This window comes from Chlorocebus sabaeus, chromosome 7 (genome assembly GCF_047675955.1).
Source record: "Chlorocebus sabaeus isolate Y175 chromosome 7, mChlSab1.0.hap1, whole genome shotgun sequence".
Classification (NCBI taxonomy): Eukaryota; Metazoa; Chordata; class Mammalia; order Primates; family Cercopithecidae; genus Chlorocebus; species Chlorocebus sabaeus.
In genome coordinates this window covers 53,689,304-53,704,922 of record NC_132910.1, presented here as the reverse complement: position 1 = coordinate 53,704,922, position 15,619 = coordinate 53,689,304, and positions in this window count along the sequence as shown.

Below are 15,619 nucleotides of genomic sequence, written 5' to 3'. Positions count from 1 at the left end.
AATATACAATGTTCATATACCACTCTTCGTGCCTTTCTGTACACATAGCTTAAGTCCTGCTTATAAGCAAGAAAATGTGGTATTTGGTTTTCCATTCCTGAGTTACTTCACTTAGGATAATGGCCTACAATTCCATCCAAGTTGCTGCAAAAGACATTATTTTGTTCTTTTTTATGGCTGAATAGTGTTCCATGATATGTATATGCTATGTTTTCTTTATTCACTCATCAGTTGATGTGTACTTAGGTTGATTACGTAACTTTGCAATTGTGAATTTTGCTGGGATAAATATGTACATGCAATTTGATATAGTGACCACTTTTCCTTTGGGTATATACCCGGTACTGAGATTGTTGGATTGAATGGTAGGCCTGTTTTTAATTCTTTGAAAAATCTCCATACTGTTTTCCATAGAGGTTGAACTAATTTACATCCCCACCAGCAGTGTATAAGCACTCCCTTTTCACCACATCCCACACCAACATCTATTGTTGTTTGACTTTTTAGTAATGGCCATTATGGCTGGGGTAAAATGGTATCAAAATCATCCCACACACTCTATATAAATATAAATATAAATATACTCTATTTCTCTGTTTTATTTTGTTTTGTTAGAAATTATTACAGTCTGGAATACTGTATCTTTTACTTATGTATCTTGTTATTTTCTGTCTTTACCAGCTAGAATGTAGGCTTCATAAGGCCAGGGAATTTCTCTGTTTTGTTGACTGCTATACCCTATACTTAGACTAGTGTATGGCATTTAAAAGAGATTAAAAAGTATTTATTAATTAAGACATGAGTGAATGAATAATATATTTTTTAAAAATCCACAATTCTACATGTCCACAAACATACCTGTGTTCTTATTGTCAAATCCAAGAGGCACATCAGAGCATTTTAGCCAAAAGGCTGTGTTAGATTATTTTAAAAATAGAATACTTTGGATTATTTTAAAAATAGAATACTTTGATATCAGAAAAAAATGTAAATGTGGGATTTCACCATTGTTTTTCTGTGCTTATAATCTAGGCCTTTAAACATCTTCCAGAGTTTCATGGAAACTGAGACAGGAATTAAATATCTTGCCTTTCAGTTCTTAATGATGTCAGCAGTGAAGGTGAAAGTATGAAACTGTTTTATTAAAAAGAGGCTGTATCCTTGGTGTTTCCAGAGGCAGGAACAGTGTGGTATTGTCTAAATCATCATTTTCTGGCACTCAGGAATCTGAGCTAAGAGACATGAAGAGAGTCTGAAAGTTAGTGGGGTGCTGGCCTGTGCAGCCATAATAGGGCATGTATACTGAAATGATCTGAGAATCAGCCAAGTGAGGGGGCAGAGGAAGCTGACCACTAGCTAGAGGGAACCAGGGCAGAAGTGCAGCCTGAAGCAAAGACCTCAGTGAAGGGTCCACAGGTCAGGGATAGTTTGAGGTTTTGTGAGATCTGAAGTAGATTAACTTTAGAGCCCTCTCAAGAATATGAAAATACCTTTTGCAAATCTTTGAAAAATATACAGTGATGGGAACACACTGCTGGTGCCCTTCCCTAGGTTTTATAAGAGCTCGTGTAACTGAGAGGCACTGTAGTTTAAATGTCATTAGCTTTTTAGTAAGGATTTATCTGCATCTAGTGGCACTGGAGTGGGGGCAGATTGAGAAAGAGAGAATGCCATTCAGCCGAGAGCCATCTTGCTTCCTGGAGGATTTTGGTATCTACATGTTTCCCTACAATAATACCCTATGTTCATAAAATCACCAGATTATTTTTCTTTTCCATGCTAATACACATGTTCTGACTATTTTTATAAGAGAGATGTCGCCAAATATCATCACAGTATAGCAGTTAAGAGAGTACTTTTGGAGTCAAAATGGTTGTTTTGACATTGAGCTGTGTTTATTTATGAGCTTTGTGTCCCTGATCATAATGCTAACTTCTCTGTGTTTCTTTGTCTGTAAAATGAGAATAATATAAATAGTCTACCTCATACATTTAATGATTAAATGAATAGAAAAAGAACTTGAAATTGCTTCCAACCCATAAGAATCATCTAAATGTCAGCAATTACTGTTATCACTGCCCTACCTCCCATGTTGTTAATACCATGTGACAGTCCTAGACAAATTATGGGGATAAATGAGAAACAAAATCTGCCTTATAGGGAGGGAAGAGTGGGACTAGCATCTATGATACCTCACATACCTTTATGAGATGCTTTAGACCAAGTGTGAGGAGAAGCAGAAATGCTTCTTTTTGTTCCAGCAACTCTGTTTAGATCAAGTCCATGCAACCTACAAACAATGCTGTATTTGGATGAGAGTCAATGTATTGGGCTCAGCAACCTCTTCATTTAAAAAACCCCAAAGATAACCTAGAAAATACCATTTTGGACATTGGCCTTGGCAAAGAATTTATTACTAGGTCCCAAAAAACAATTGAAACAAAAACAAAAATTGACAAGTGGGACCTAATTAAACCAAAGAGCTTCTGCACGGTGAAACTATCGACAGAGTAAGCAGATAACCTAGAGAATGGAAGAAAATATTCACAAACTATGACTCCAACAAAGATCTAATATCCAGAATCTATAAAGAACTTAAACAATTCGATGAACAGAAAACAAATAATTCCATTAAAAAATGGGCACTTCTCAAAAGAAGACACACATGTGGCCAACAAATATATGAAAAAATTCTCATCATCACTAATCAGTAGAGAAGTGCAAATCAAAACCACAATAAGATATCATCTCACACCAGTCAGAACGGCTATTAATATAAAGTAAAAAAACAACAGACGTTGGTGAGGTTGTGGCAAAATGGGAATGCTTATACACTGCTGGTAGGAATGTAAATTAGTTCAGCCACTATGAAAAAGAGTGTAGAGATTCCTCAAAGAATTTAAAACAGAAATACCATTTGCCTCAGCAATGCCATTACTGGGTGTATATACAAGGAATATGAATTTTTCTACCATAAAGACACATGAACTTGTATGTTCATTATGGTACTATTCACAATAGCAAAGACACGGAATCAACTAGATGCCCATCAATAGTGAACTGTATAAAGACAATGTGGTACCATGGAATACTATGCAGCCATAAAAATGAATGAAATCACATCTTTGCAGCAACATGGATGCAGCTGAAGGCCATTATCTTAAGCAAATTAAGGCAGGAACAGGAAACCAAATATCACATGTTCTCACCTATAAGCAGGAGCTAAACACTGAATACACATAGACAAGAAGATGGGAAAAAAGACACTAGAGACTCCTTGAGGGGGTGGGTTAGAAGGAAGACATGGGTTAAAAACCAACCTATCGGGTACTATGCTCACTACCTGCGTGATGGGATCACTCATACATCAAACCTCAGTGATACGCACACAGTTTACCTGTGTAACAAACTTGCACATGTACCCCCTGAACCTAAAATAAGTCAAGAGAAAAAAAAATACAGGAGAAGAACAATTGATTAGGTTCAGTGATATTGACTGGGGAGAATTCTTATTTTTTTAGTAATTGTTGTTTGGTAACTGATCATGGCCATTTCTGAATCCTGATAGAGAGTGAAATGCTGGTAGCTGTTATGAATTTTTTTTTTTTTTTTTTTACTGGATGGCATTGCTTTCTCTGCTTTTAGGAATAGTTCTTCAGCACTGAAACACCTAATCTTGATTTCTAGACTCACAACGTACGATTAACAAAATCTGGAGTTGCACTATTCAGCAATTCAGCATCAACTACTGGTTGTTCTATAGTTCTCAGTTATTGATTGTTTATGTACAGATTACAGTCAATGAATGATAGTTTGTGGACGGTAAAGTGTTCTTGTATTGGGATTCCTGATGACCCAGGCACAACAAGAAAGAATTTAACTCGGTAGAGACTTGCGCCCATGTGTTGCTAAAAGAATAGTACACTTTCCTTTATATTGCAGCTTTTGTGTAAACACTTCTGAATCAGAAAAATTATACATCAAAATACCATGATGTGAATGGGAACATATTGAATTTACCTAAATAATCCTTCTTTCTCTAATTCTGTCACTCTTGGCTTGCTTACTTCTAATTTGTTCGTTTGTTGTTTTCACATATTTTCAGATTCTAGTTGCCTGGAGTTTACTTGTGTTTGAAAGACTGAGTAAAAAATGTCTGAAACCGTTTTCCATTCCCTGTCTGAAAGGTGAAATCGTAGAGTCATTAAGGTCTTTCCTGTGCCTCCTCACCTCTTCCCTCATTGTCTGCTCAGCCGGCCCTTTGACTCAGTCCCAGAGAACCACTTAGAGTTTGGTCTCCAGGGGATAAAAGCCTATTATTTTTTAAAACTTGAAGAGAGTTTCCTCCACTTGTTTTATATCTGATTAGTTATAGAATTATGATTAATAAGAAAAAATCGCATAAAGACTTGGTATTTACTATTCCCTTAAGGATGATATAATGGAATCTTTATAAAGTTTTTGTTTCTGTGGTTGGCAGGATGAATTGGTACATTGGATATGAGTGTTAGAGTTAGAAATAACTGAGTTTTAATCTTGGGTGTACTTCTTACTAGCTTTCTAGGTTACTTCACTGTTCTAAGCCCTAGTTTCCTCATCTGAAAAACAAGTGCTGTCAGTTACTTAAGAGTGTGGGCTCTGACCTCAGATTCAATGGCCTGCATTCATATCCCAGCTTTGCCACTTAGCTGAACAACACTGGGCAAGTTAACTTAGTTTTTCTGTGATGCAGTTTTATTAGTTGTAAAATAGGATGATAATAATAGAACTACTGCATAGAGTTGTGGAAACTAAATGACTGTTAAATGACTTAATGACTACAAGCACGTAAAACAGTCACATGGCGGCCCGGCGCGGTGGCTCACGCCTGTAATCCCAGCATTTTGGGAGGCTGAGGTGGGCGGATCACGAGGTCAGGAGATCAAGACCATCCTGGCTAACACGGTGAAACCCCTTCTTTACTAAAAATACAAAAAATTTGCCAGGTGTGGTGGCGGGTGCCTGTAGTCCCAGCTACGCTGGAGGCTGAGGCAGGAGAATGGCATGAACCCTGGAGGCGGAGCTTGCAGCCAGCAGAGATTGTGCCACTGCACTCCAGTCTGGGCTACAGAGCTATACTCCATCTCAAAAACAACACAATACAACACAACACAAAACAAACAAACAAAAGCAGTCACACGGCATATAGTAAGCTCCCAGTAAATGTTAGCTATTTTTACTCATAAGACAAATGCAAGGATTAAATGAGATAATTTACATGAAATTCCTGAAGGTATTTAACAATCATCAGTTCCTTTTCTTCATTTTTTAATGCTTATCACAATATTTCCTGCATTTAAATCTTTTTCCGCCCTTTTAGTGCAGATACTTGCTAGCTTTATTTCTATATCATAAGCTATTGACACCTACAATTTGGTCTATACTCGACTTGTAATTGTTATACTATGGCAACATTCTTACTATGGTATTCCAGAGTTGGATGGCTGACTTTTGCAGAGAGTAAATTTTTCTTTTATTGCCACTAAATGGCATGCATTGTAATAAAACCTAAAATGTCCTAAGCAGTCTGTGCCCTCAAGAGCTTTCTCTTTATTTAAGTAATTACACATTGAGCAGTGCTGACCTACTGTTTGGTGAGCAGCAAAACTCAGAAAGAGAAAGAAACTAAAAAATGAATTGACTGGAAGACAAATGGACAAGGGAAACAAAAGAGAGCTCAGACTTCTTCTTTTCCTAACTGAATACCCTTGATTTCTTTTTATTTATTTATTTATTTATTTATTTATTTATTTATTTATTATTATTAAACTTCAAGTTGTAGGGTACATGTGCACAACGTGCAGGTTTGCTACATATGTATACTTGTGCCATGTTGGTGTGCTGCACCCATCAACTCGTCATTTACATCAGGTATAACTCCCAATGCAATCCCTCCCCCCTCCCCCCTCCCCATGATAGGCCCCGGTGTGTGATGTTCCCCTTCCCAAGTCCAAGTGATCTCATTGTTCAGTTCCCACCTACGAGTGAGAACATGCGGTGTTTGGTTTTCTGTTCTTGTGATAGTTTGCTGAGAATGATGGTTTCCAGCTGCATCCATGTCCCTACAAAGGACACAAACTCATCCTTTTTTATGGCTGCATAGTATTCCATGGTGTATATGTGCCACATTTTCTTAATCCAATCTGTCACTGATGGACATTTGGGTTGATTCCAAGTCTTTGCTATTGTGAATAGTGCTGCAATAAACATACGTGTGCATGTGTCCTTATAGCAGCATAATTTATAATCCTTTGGGTATATACCCAGTAATGGGATGGCTGGGTCATATGGTACTTCTAGTTCTAGATCCTTGAGGAATCGCCATACTGTTTTCCATAATGGTTGAACTAGTTTACAATCCCACCAACAGTGTAAAAGTGTTCCTATTTCTCCACATCCTCTCCAGCACCTGTTGTTTCCTGACTTTTGAATGATCGCCATTCTAACTGGTGTGAGATGGTATCTCATTGTGGTTTTGATTTGCATTTCTCTGATGGCCAGTGATGATGAGCATTTTTTCATGTGTCTGTTGGCTGTATGAATGTCTTCTTTTGAGAAATGTCTGTTCATATCCTTTGCACACTTTTGGATGGGGTTGTTTGTTTTTTTCTTGTAAATTTGTTTGAGTTCTTTGTAGGTTCTGGATATTAGCCCTTTGTCAGATGAGTTCTTTCTCTAGCCTGATTGCCCTAGCCAGAACTTCCAACACTATGTTGAATAGGAGTGGAGAGAGAGAGCATCCCTGTCTTGTGCCAGTTTTCAAAGGGAATTTTTCCAGTTTTTGCCCATTCAGTATGATATTGGCTGTGGGTTTGTCATAAATAGCTCTTATTATTTTGAGGTACGTTCCATCAATACCGAATTTATTGAGCATTTTTAGCATGAAGGGTTGTTGAATTTTGTCAAAAGCCTTTTCTGCATCTATTGAGATAATCATGTGGTTCTTGTCTTTGGTTCTGTTGTCCCTCTTTGCAGATGACATGATTGTATATTTAGAAAACCCCATTGTCTCAGCCCAAAATCTCCTTAAGCTGATAAGCAACTTCAGCAAACTCTCAGGATACAAAATTAATGTGCAAAAATCACAAGCATTCGTATGCACCAGTAACAGACAAACAGAGAGCCAAATCATGAATGAACTTCCATTCACAATTGCTTCAAAGAGAATAAAATACCTAGGAATCCAACTTACAAGGGATGTAAAGGATCTCTTCAAGGAGAACTATAAACCACTGCTCAGTGACATAAAAGAGGACACAAACAAATGGAAGAACATACCATGCTCATGGATAGGAAGAATCAATATCGTGAAAATGGCCATACTGCCCAAGGTTATTTATAGATTCAATGCCATCCCCATCAAGCTACCAACGAGTTTCTTCACAGAATTGGAAAAAACTGCTTTAAAGTTCATATGGAACCAAAAAAGAGCCCGCATCTCCAAGACAATCCTAAGTCAAAAGAACAAAGCTGGAGGCATCACGCTACCTGACTTCAAACTATACTACAAGGCTACAGGAACCAAAACAGCATGGTACTGGTACCAAAACAGAGATATAGACCAATGGAACAGAACAGAGTCCTCAGAAATAGTACCACACATCTACAGCCATCTGATCTTTGACAAACCTGAGAGAAACAAGAAATGGGGAAAGGATTCCCTATTTAATAATTGGTGCTGGGAAAATTGGCTAGCCATAAGTAGAAAGCTGAAACTGGATCCTTTCCTTACTCCTTATATGAAAATTAATTCAAGATGGATTAGAGACTTAAATGTTAGACTTAATACCATAAAAATCCTAGAGGAAAACCTAGGTAGTACCATTCAGGACATAGGCATGGGCAAAGACTTCATGTCTAAAACACCAAAAGCAATGACAGCAAAAGCCAAAATTGACAAATGGGATCTCATTAAACTAAAGAGCTTCTGCACAGCAAAAGAAACTACCATCAGAGTGAACAGGCAACCTCCAGAATGGGAGAAAATGTTTGCAAGCTACTCATCTGACAAAGGTCTAATATCCAGAACCTACAAAGAACTCAAACAAATTTACAAGAAAAAAACAAACAACCCCATCAAAAAGTGGGCAAAGGATATGAACAGATAGTTCTCAAAAGAAGGCATTCATACAGCCCACAGATGCATGAAAATGTGCTCATCATCACTGGCCATCAGAGAAATGCAAATCAAAACCACAATGAGATACCATCTCACACCAGTTAGAATGGCGATCATTCAAAAGTCAGGAAACAACAGGTGCTGGAGAGGATGTGGAGAAATAGGAACACTTTTACACTGTTGGTGGGATTGTAAACTAGTTCAACCATTATGGAAAACAGTATGGCGATTCCTCAAGGATCTAGAACTAGATGTACCATATGACCCAGCCATCCCATTACTGGGTATATACCCAAAGGATTATAAATTATGCTGCTATAAGGACACATGCACACGTATGTTTATTGCAGCACTATTCACAATAGCAAAGACTTGGAATCAACCCAAATGTCCATCAGTGACAGATTGGATTAAGAAAATGTGGCACATATACACCATGGAATACTATGCAGCCATAAAAAAGGATGAGTTTGTGTCCTTTGTAGGGACATGGATGCAGCTGGAAACCATCATTCTTAGCAAACTATCACAAGAACAGAAAACCAAACACCGCATGTTCTCACTCATAGGTGGGAACTGAACAATGAGATCACTTGGACTTGGGAAGGGGAACATCACACACTGGGGCCTATCATGGGGAGGGGGGGAGGGGGAGGGATTGCACTGGGAGTTATACCTGATGTAAATGACAATTTGATGGGTGCTGACGAGTTGATGGGTGCAGCACAGCAACATGGCACAAGTATACATATGTAACAAACCTGCACGTTATGCACATGTTCCCTAGAACTCAAAGTATAATAATAAAAAACAAAAAACAAAACAAAACAAAAAACAGAAAAAAAAAAAAAAAGAGAGCTCAGAGAGGTAAAAATTTAGTTTAAGGATGGCAAATATGTTACTGTAGCCTTTCCCCCAAGTCCATGGCAATCACTTCTAGGCCCAGATACACCCTAATAATCCTTTCCAACCCAATTCTCTATGTATCTACAACCATCACTTGGCATTCCAAGTTTCCACACATGTGTTAGTTGGAGATAAAATGGTAAAGTCAGTTTTGCTCATCTGGATTTGATGAATGTCACCTTTGGGAGCAATGATTAACTCTTTAAGTATCCCCAGTTCTTTCTGAACATGGGAAAAACCTGATGATTTTATTTTCAAATTCCAATGATGATATTTTAAGATTGAAGGCTTACTTTCTCTAGGAAAATTTTAAAGATTTTGTGTACATGCAAAAGAATGATTTAGGCAAATGATATGTCACAAATGAGTCAATAAACTCATTATACCTGTATGTTCTTTTGCCATAAAAAACAATCAAATAATCTTGTTTTTATTTATTTTATTTAGAAATAAATGATTTTACCATTATCTTCAGATAATTTTGTTTTAGAAACTTGGAGTGGATAGCCATCATGGACGTGATAGAGTTATTTTCTGCTTTATAACCCATCTTACTATTTTTGCCAAAGATTTGGCAGGACAAAAGTTACATGTAATCATTGAATTGTGTTTTCAAAATTTTATTATATTTTAAGTCTTTTCCTAAGAAATCTTTCTAGGTTTAATGTCACCTCTGTGTCAATGTTCCATTGGTAACCTGGGGGAAGAAAAGACAGATTGCTCTACTTACCACGAAGCACACAAAGGTCATCTAGAGTTCTAGGTGTCCCTTGACTTGGATGGCTTTGTCTATCAATGGCTTTCATTTTAGACAATTTAGGAATTGCTAGCGAGAGAATAAGCACAAATGTAATGGGAGGCTTGCATCCAAATACAGGAACTGACATAGGTAGAAGCTGAGGTATAAGGAATGTCATAGGAGAGACTATCTCATGCAAGTGTCAGAGTTAAGCAGTTCGTTCCCAGTACAAGTTCTGTCTGTATTATTGTACTGTGGGGCTATCTAGCCTTGCACTTTCTAACAGCCACTACAGACAATGTACTGTCCAGAAACTTTTCTTTTAGAAAACTGAGTTAAATCATTCTTTAGCTTTGTACTTCTATCATTCACCTGTTCCCTACCCCCACTACTCTTACCATAACCACTCCCAGCATTTTAGAAAATAATTTTTTTACAAGAGAAACTTGACACACATGACCAAAAATTAAGGCTTAATCCAACCTTCACATACTAGCCTCACCATCTTCAGATCCCTCAATGTAGTCTGCTCTCGCTGGTCTTTGCACACCCATGTCCTCTGTCTACAATTCAGTTTTCTCTTTATTTGCTTGGCAGACTCCTGATCATCTTCAGGATTCAACTCATGGCACCTCCTTTAACAATCCTTCCCTAAACTTCCATTCATACCCTGGGAGAAATAAGTTCCATGATTTTGGCTGCTAAAGTAACTTCTGCATAATACAACTATTTTCTGGTAGACATATAAAGGTCTGTCTCCCTCACTGGATGCAAAGTCACCTTTGCAATCCTAGAACTAGGCAATGTTTAGTACAAAGTTCTTTCTAAATTAAATTTGTTGAGTGGATATTATTTACATAACTGCCAACTCTACATGGAAATACAAACACTTTTCTAGAGACATGAGGGAGACAGGGTTGTAGAGTCAACTGTTGTAGAATTGCACACTGCAATTACTGATAAACGTGCTTTGGGAAGCATCAACCCTTCTGCTTTGTTGTAGTAATATCTTTGTAGTTTGCCCTGTATTTCCTACCATAGTGCTCTTGGTAATAACATTGGCATAATGCTGCAGGCAGGTGTGGTTGGTAATGGAAAGCATTGGATTTGGAGCTGTCTCAAAGATTTACTTCAGATCCTCTCTGGTGCTTCAAGCTCTTAATTTTGGCAAACCTGTCATTTGCTAGTTGTCAAATGGGTTGAGTCATTTGTCTGGCCTTTTCATCTGGGAACCTCAAATGATTGATATGTCCCTGTTACACTCCCCAGTGGGATGACTAAGTGTCCACTCAGCTCTACCTACCTAGTTTTAAAAAAAGTAAAAACAATTATGCCATTACTATGTCTATCTGTGAAAGCAGCCAGCTGGGAAAAGGTAGTTGAACAAGATGTTTACCCTCTAATATTTACTTCCTAAATAGGGAAAAGTTCCTGCTGGCAAAATCAAACCTTGCAATTCTTGTCTGGCTAACAAAAGAATCTCTTCCATTTGTCTGCTCTGCATCATGATTTTTGTATACATTTTCCTTTCCTCTTCACAACAACCCTATGGAGTAGAATGGCTTATTATCTTAATTTTGCAGTAAATATTATAAAACTCAGAAATTATTTTAGGGTCATATTCAGTTCCTCTAATATATTAATCTCCTTCCATCCCATGCTATCAGACATCCTGTTTTACAAAAGGATGTTTGAATATTGTATCTACCTCCGTGTCATTCTGCCATCCAGGATCTATATCTGAAATATATATGTGTGCCAAAATATGGGGATCTCTTAGTGAAACTATAGGGAAGGGAAGTAGGCAAGACTGGGCCATCCCAACCCAGAGTAGAGAGCTTGTCTCCAAGGTGGTGCAACCCACAGCAGTCTAAATTGTAGAGTCACATGGAAAGCAATAACTCAATCCCAGAATTGATGAGAAATCTGTGAGACATTCCCTGTTTGTCTGTGCAAATGGTTCCTTTCAAAGGCAAGGTGCTTATTGTCTTCAATATAATGTGGCTTTTGGATGTTATCCAGTCAGCAAAGTAGAAACTCATATTTGGCAGGGCAAACCCAGCTGTGGTTTCCTGATGTGCTGAATCAATAGGAAATGACTTTGGAAAAACACAGCAACAACAGCAACAAATGGCTTTGAACTTTTTCAACCAAATACCATATAATAAGAATTGCCAAGAGTTTCCTGCGTGATATCCCTTTTTAGATGATGACATACAACTTCAGACTTGTGCTCCTTATATACTATATGCCTTCATTCTTCCTATTTGATTGGACTAAAATTCTTTCTGGAGCTGAGTGTTTGTGCCTACATGGACCTTTAATTTTCTCTAGTTTTGCATGACCAGGTCCCTTCTCCCTAAGATGTGGACAACTTCTCAGCTCCTATCTCCATCATTATCTCTTCTCAATGATTGTTTGTTTTTCTTTCTTCCTTTTCTGTTTTAAATATAGAGGTAAATCTCAAAAGCTAGTTACCATATCATTCCTCACTCATATGGACAGCCAGACTCTCAGGGAGGAGGAGTGGGTGGGATGGTGGGAGGATGAATGACTGATGGAACAGACTCTAAAGCATCAGAATGTGGGGGAAATGGTGTGTGAGATGGAGAGCTGACCAGGAGGAACTGTGGGGGCTGGAACATCATTCTGTGGAAATTGATGGTAGGGAAGAGAAGCAGTCAATTTATTGTTGTTGTTGGTTTCCTTTTCCATTTGTTTTACATTTCATGCTTTTGTGACTATATAAAACACCTTGAATTTGAAAAAGTAGACAATTCTTAGCAATGTGCTGGAATTTGCTCTCATGCACATGCAAACTGGTATTACTAAGTATTAGCTTTCGTCTTGTTTAGTGTTGTTTGGACGCTTCTAGATAATTCTAGAAGAGGCCTCTATGGCACAAACAAACTGATGGGCTCCATTTTGTTTTTAGATGATAAAGGTTAAGTTGTCAGCCAAAATGATAAAGTAGATAAATCAAGATCTAGATACTCTCATACTTTCTCTCCTTTTGTCTCCTCTATCAGCAAAATTAATATGAGTATTTTAAACATAGACTAGATTCAGCTAAATATGAGTAACATCAAAGTGTCTCACCAATAAAGATTTTCTCAATGTTGATGATGATCATGATGACAGGGAATATTGAGAACTTACTATGTGGCAAGTGCAAAGGCAGTCTATTTCACACATGTATTATATACATTATTTAATTTACTGCTTTCAACAATCTGGGGGATAATGATTACTTCCAAGTTAAAGATGAAAACTTAAAATTTAGAAAGATTAATCTGCTTAAAATGGTGCTCAGCAATTTATCAGCAGAGTTAGGATTTGGGCATTGGCTTGTCATTTCAAAACTCATAGTCCTATTCTGTGTGCTATATTACGTGACATGTTTTCTCTATTGATTTTTTTTTCCTGAGAGAGTTACCTGTAAAATTATGTTCAACAAAAAAGGAAATTATAAATTCATTGAGCAGCTGTATCCAAACTGTAGGCTGGGCAGCTGAAAGTGTGCAAAGCAGGTCTTCTAGAGTTGAGATTATGGTCCATTTCTATGCAAGCCTTAAATAAATACTTCAATTACCAAATATAATCTAGTCTAACCTTTGTGCCTTTTATTTTATTTCAGGGTTGCCCATTTCAGCTAATTTGGATGTTCATAATTGCACATCCGTAACTATTAATATGCTTTTTTTGCCTATTTGGATGGTTTAGAAATGAGGCCCAGAAAGTCCATGATCAATTCTTGATATCTGAAAGAATCAAAACAAAAACAGTATCACATACCGAGCATCTGCTACACCAGATACTGCACTGATTGCTTTACATACCAGATCACTTGAGTCCTTATTGAGAAGCTATAGAATGGATGCTATTATTTTAATTTTACCTATAAAGAAATAGAGGCTCAGAGAAGCTGAGTACCTTGACAAGGCCTTGGGCAAGTTGCTGAGTTAGGTGGTTTAGAACAAGATCAATCAATACAACTAATTTCAGGTCAATCTCATAAATGTTCATTGAGCACCAGGCTCTGTGCCAGGCACTGTGATGTGAATGGGGATTCAGCAGGGCACAAGGCAAACATGGCTTCATGGTTCTAAACAGTCAGGATGGTTCAGCTCTCCTGTGTACTGAACACCTATAGCAATAAGGACAAACCACTGTATATTGGTATATGTGCATATACCATATACTGATCAGCAAACTTGTTCTTGAAAAGTATATTTCTATTCCTTGAACATCAACAGAAAAAGATCGTAAGTCAGGTAATTGCTCTAACAGGGAGGAAATGCTATGAAAATTCCACTTTGACCTCCTGTGAGGCTGTCATTTTAAGTTGCTGTTTTTGTTTCATCTATCCATTTCTAAACTTTAGCTTAAATTCTAGTCCAAAAAACTGCTACTTTTATCACATGATAAAGTCCTAAACCCTGAAAAAAAATCTGAAGATTTCTGGTACTGTAAGCATTGAGATACACTTCAAATTCTGGATATTTTTGTTTCTCTAAAATGATTCTATTCATTTAGTCACCCCATGTGTACTCCTCATTTTATATGTTTTTTTTTCTAAATCAGACTCCTTGTAGTTTTTTGTTATTGATTGAAATGAATATAGATTGTTCTTATGAAATTAAGCATAAACCTGCTGAATGAACTCACTTAAGAAAAATTTTAAGCAGACCTATGCATTTATAGTAACCTCTGCTATTTGGGACTCAAATGAACACTGATTATAATGCAGGGAAATACACTTAAACCAATTTTAGCTATCTTTAATGATATTATCAAAATGACTGCTACTTACTATACCATGTGTCAACCACCATTAAGTTGCTAAATGCTTCCCATATTTCGCCTTCTAATAATGTCCACCACAGTCTGTACATCATCTCTATTTATGCCCCAGTTTACAGAAAAGGTGACTATCTTGACACACAAATTTTAATGTCAAAGTGAGAATGAAAGGACAGATTTATCTAATTCCAGAACCTGAGCTAGCCTTCTTCTGTTAACAATGTTCAACCATTATTTACTGAGCATTTACTATTTATAAGATGGTGAGAAGATACACTAGGAATAATAATTCCATACTAGAGCTCTGAGAGCATACAGATAACCTGGGGAAGGGGGGATCATGTGAATAGATAACAAAGAGTGATGGGTACTATGTGAGGAGGTAGCACCGGGAGCCACTGAAGTTCATGAAAAGACTGCTCATGGCAGATAGACAAGTGTCAGGAAAGGCTCCCCAGAGGCTACTGTTTGAGACCAAAACAATTAGTAGAAGTTGGCCAGAAAATGGAAGTATTAGGAAACAGAGTGAGAAGGGAAAATCCAAGCAGAAATCAGAAGAAGCACAGAGACACAGACTTAAGAGAAATGCAGGGGCTTTGTGTGGCTGGGGCTGAAGAGGACCAGTGGGGTCTACATCAAGAAGACCTTCACATGCTCTGCTGAGGAGTCAGGGCAACCTTGAGGTCAAGGAAGATTTTCCTGGCTACCAAGTAGCCTTTGTGCCTGGTATTATTGGGATCATTTGCATCACTGGATCTCCTCATCCTCCCAATTAATAGAATTGCCCGAGAAAAGGCTAATGCTCCATCCTCCATTTAAAAACATTGACTTTTAGTTGCTGTCCTTCTGCCCCTTGCTTGCGCTACTTTTTGTCATCATGTGCTTCTCTTGGTTATCACCTGTTTGTTACAAGAGCTAAAAATGGGAACAATTGACCCTGAGAACCTTTAATGCCCAATATTAGTGCTTCTTGAGTGTCAATATCAGTGTTAACAGTGATGTAAAGTCTTGGC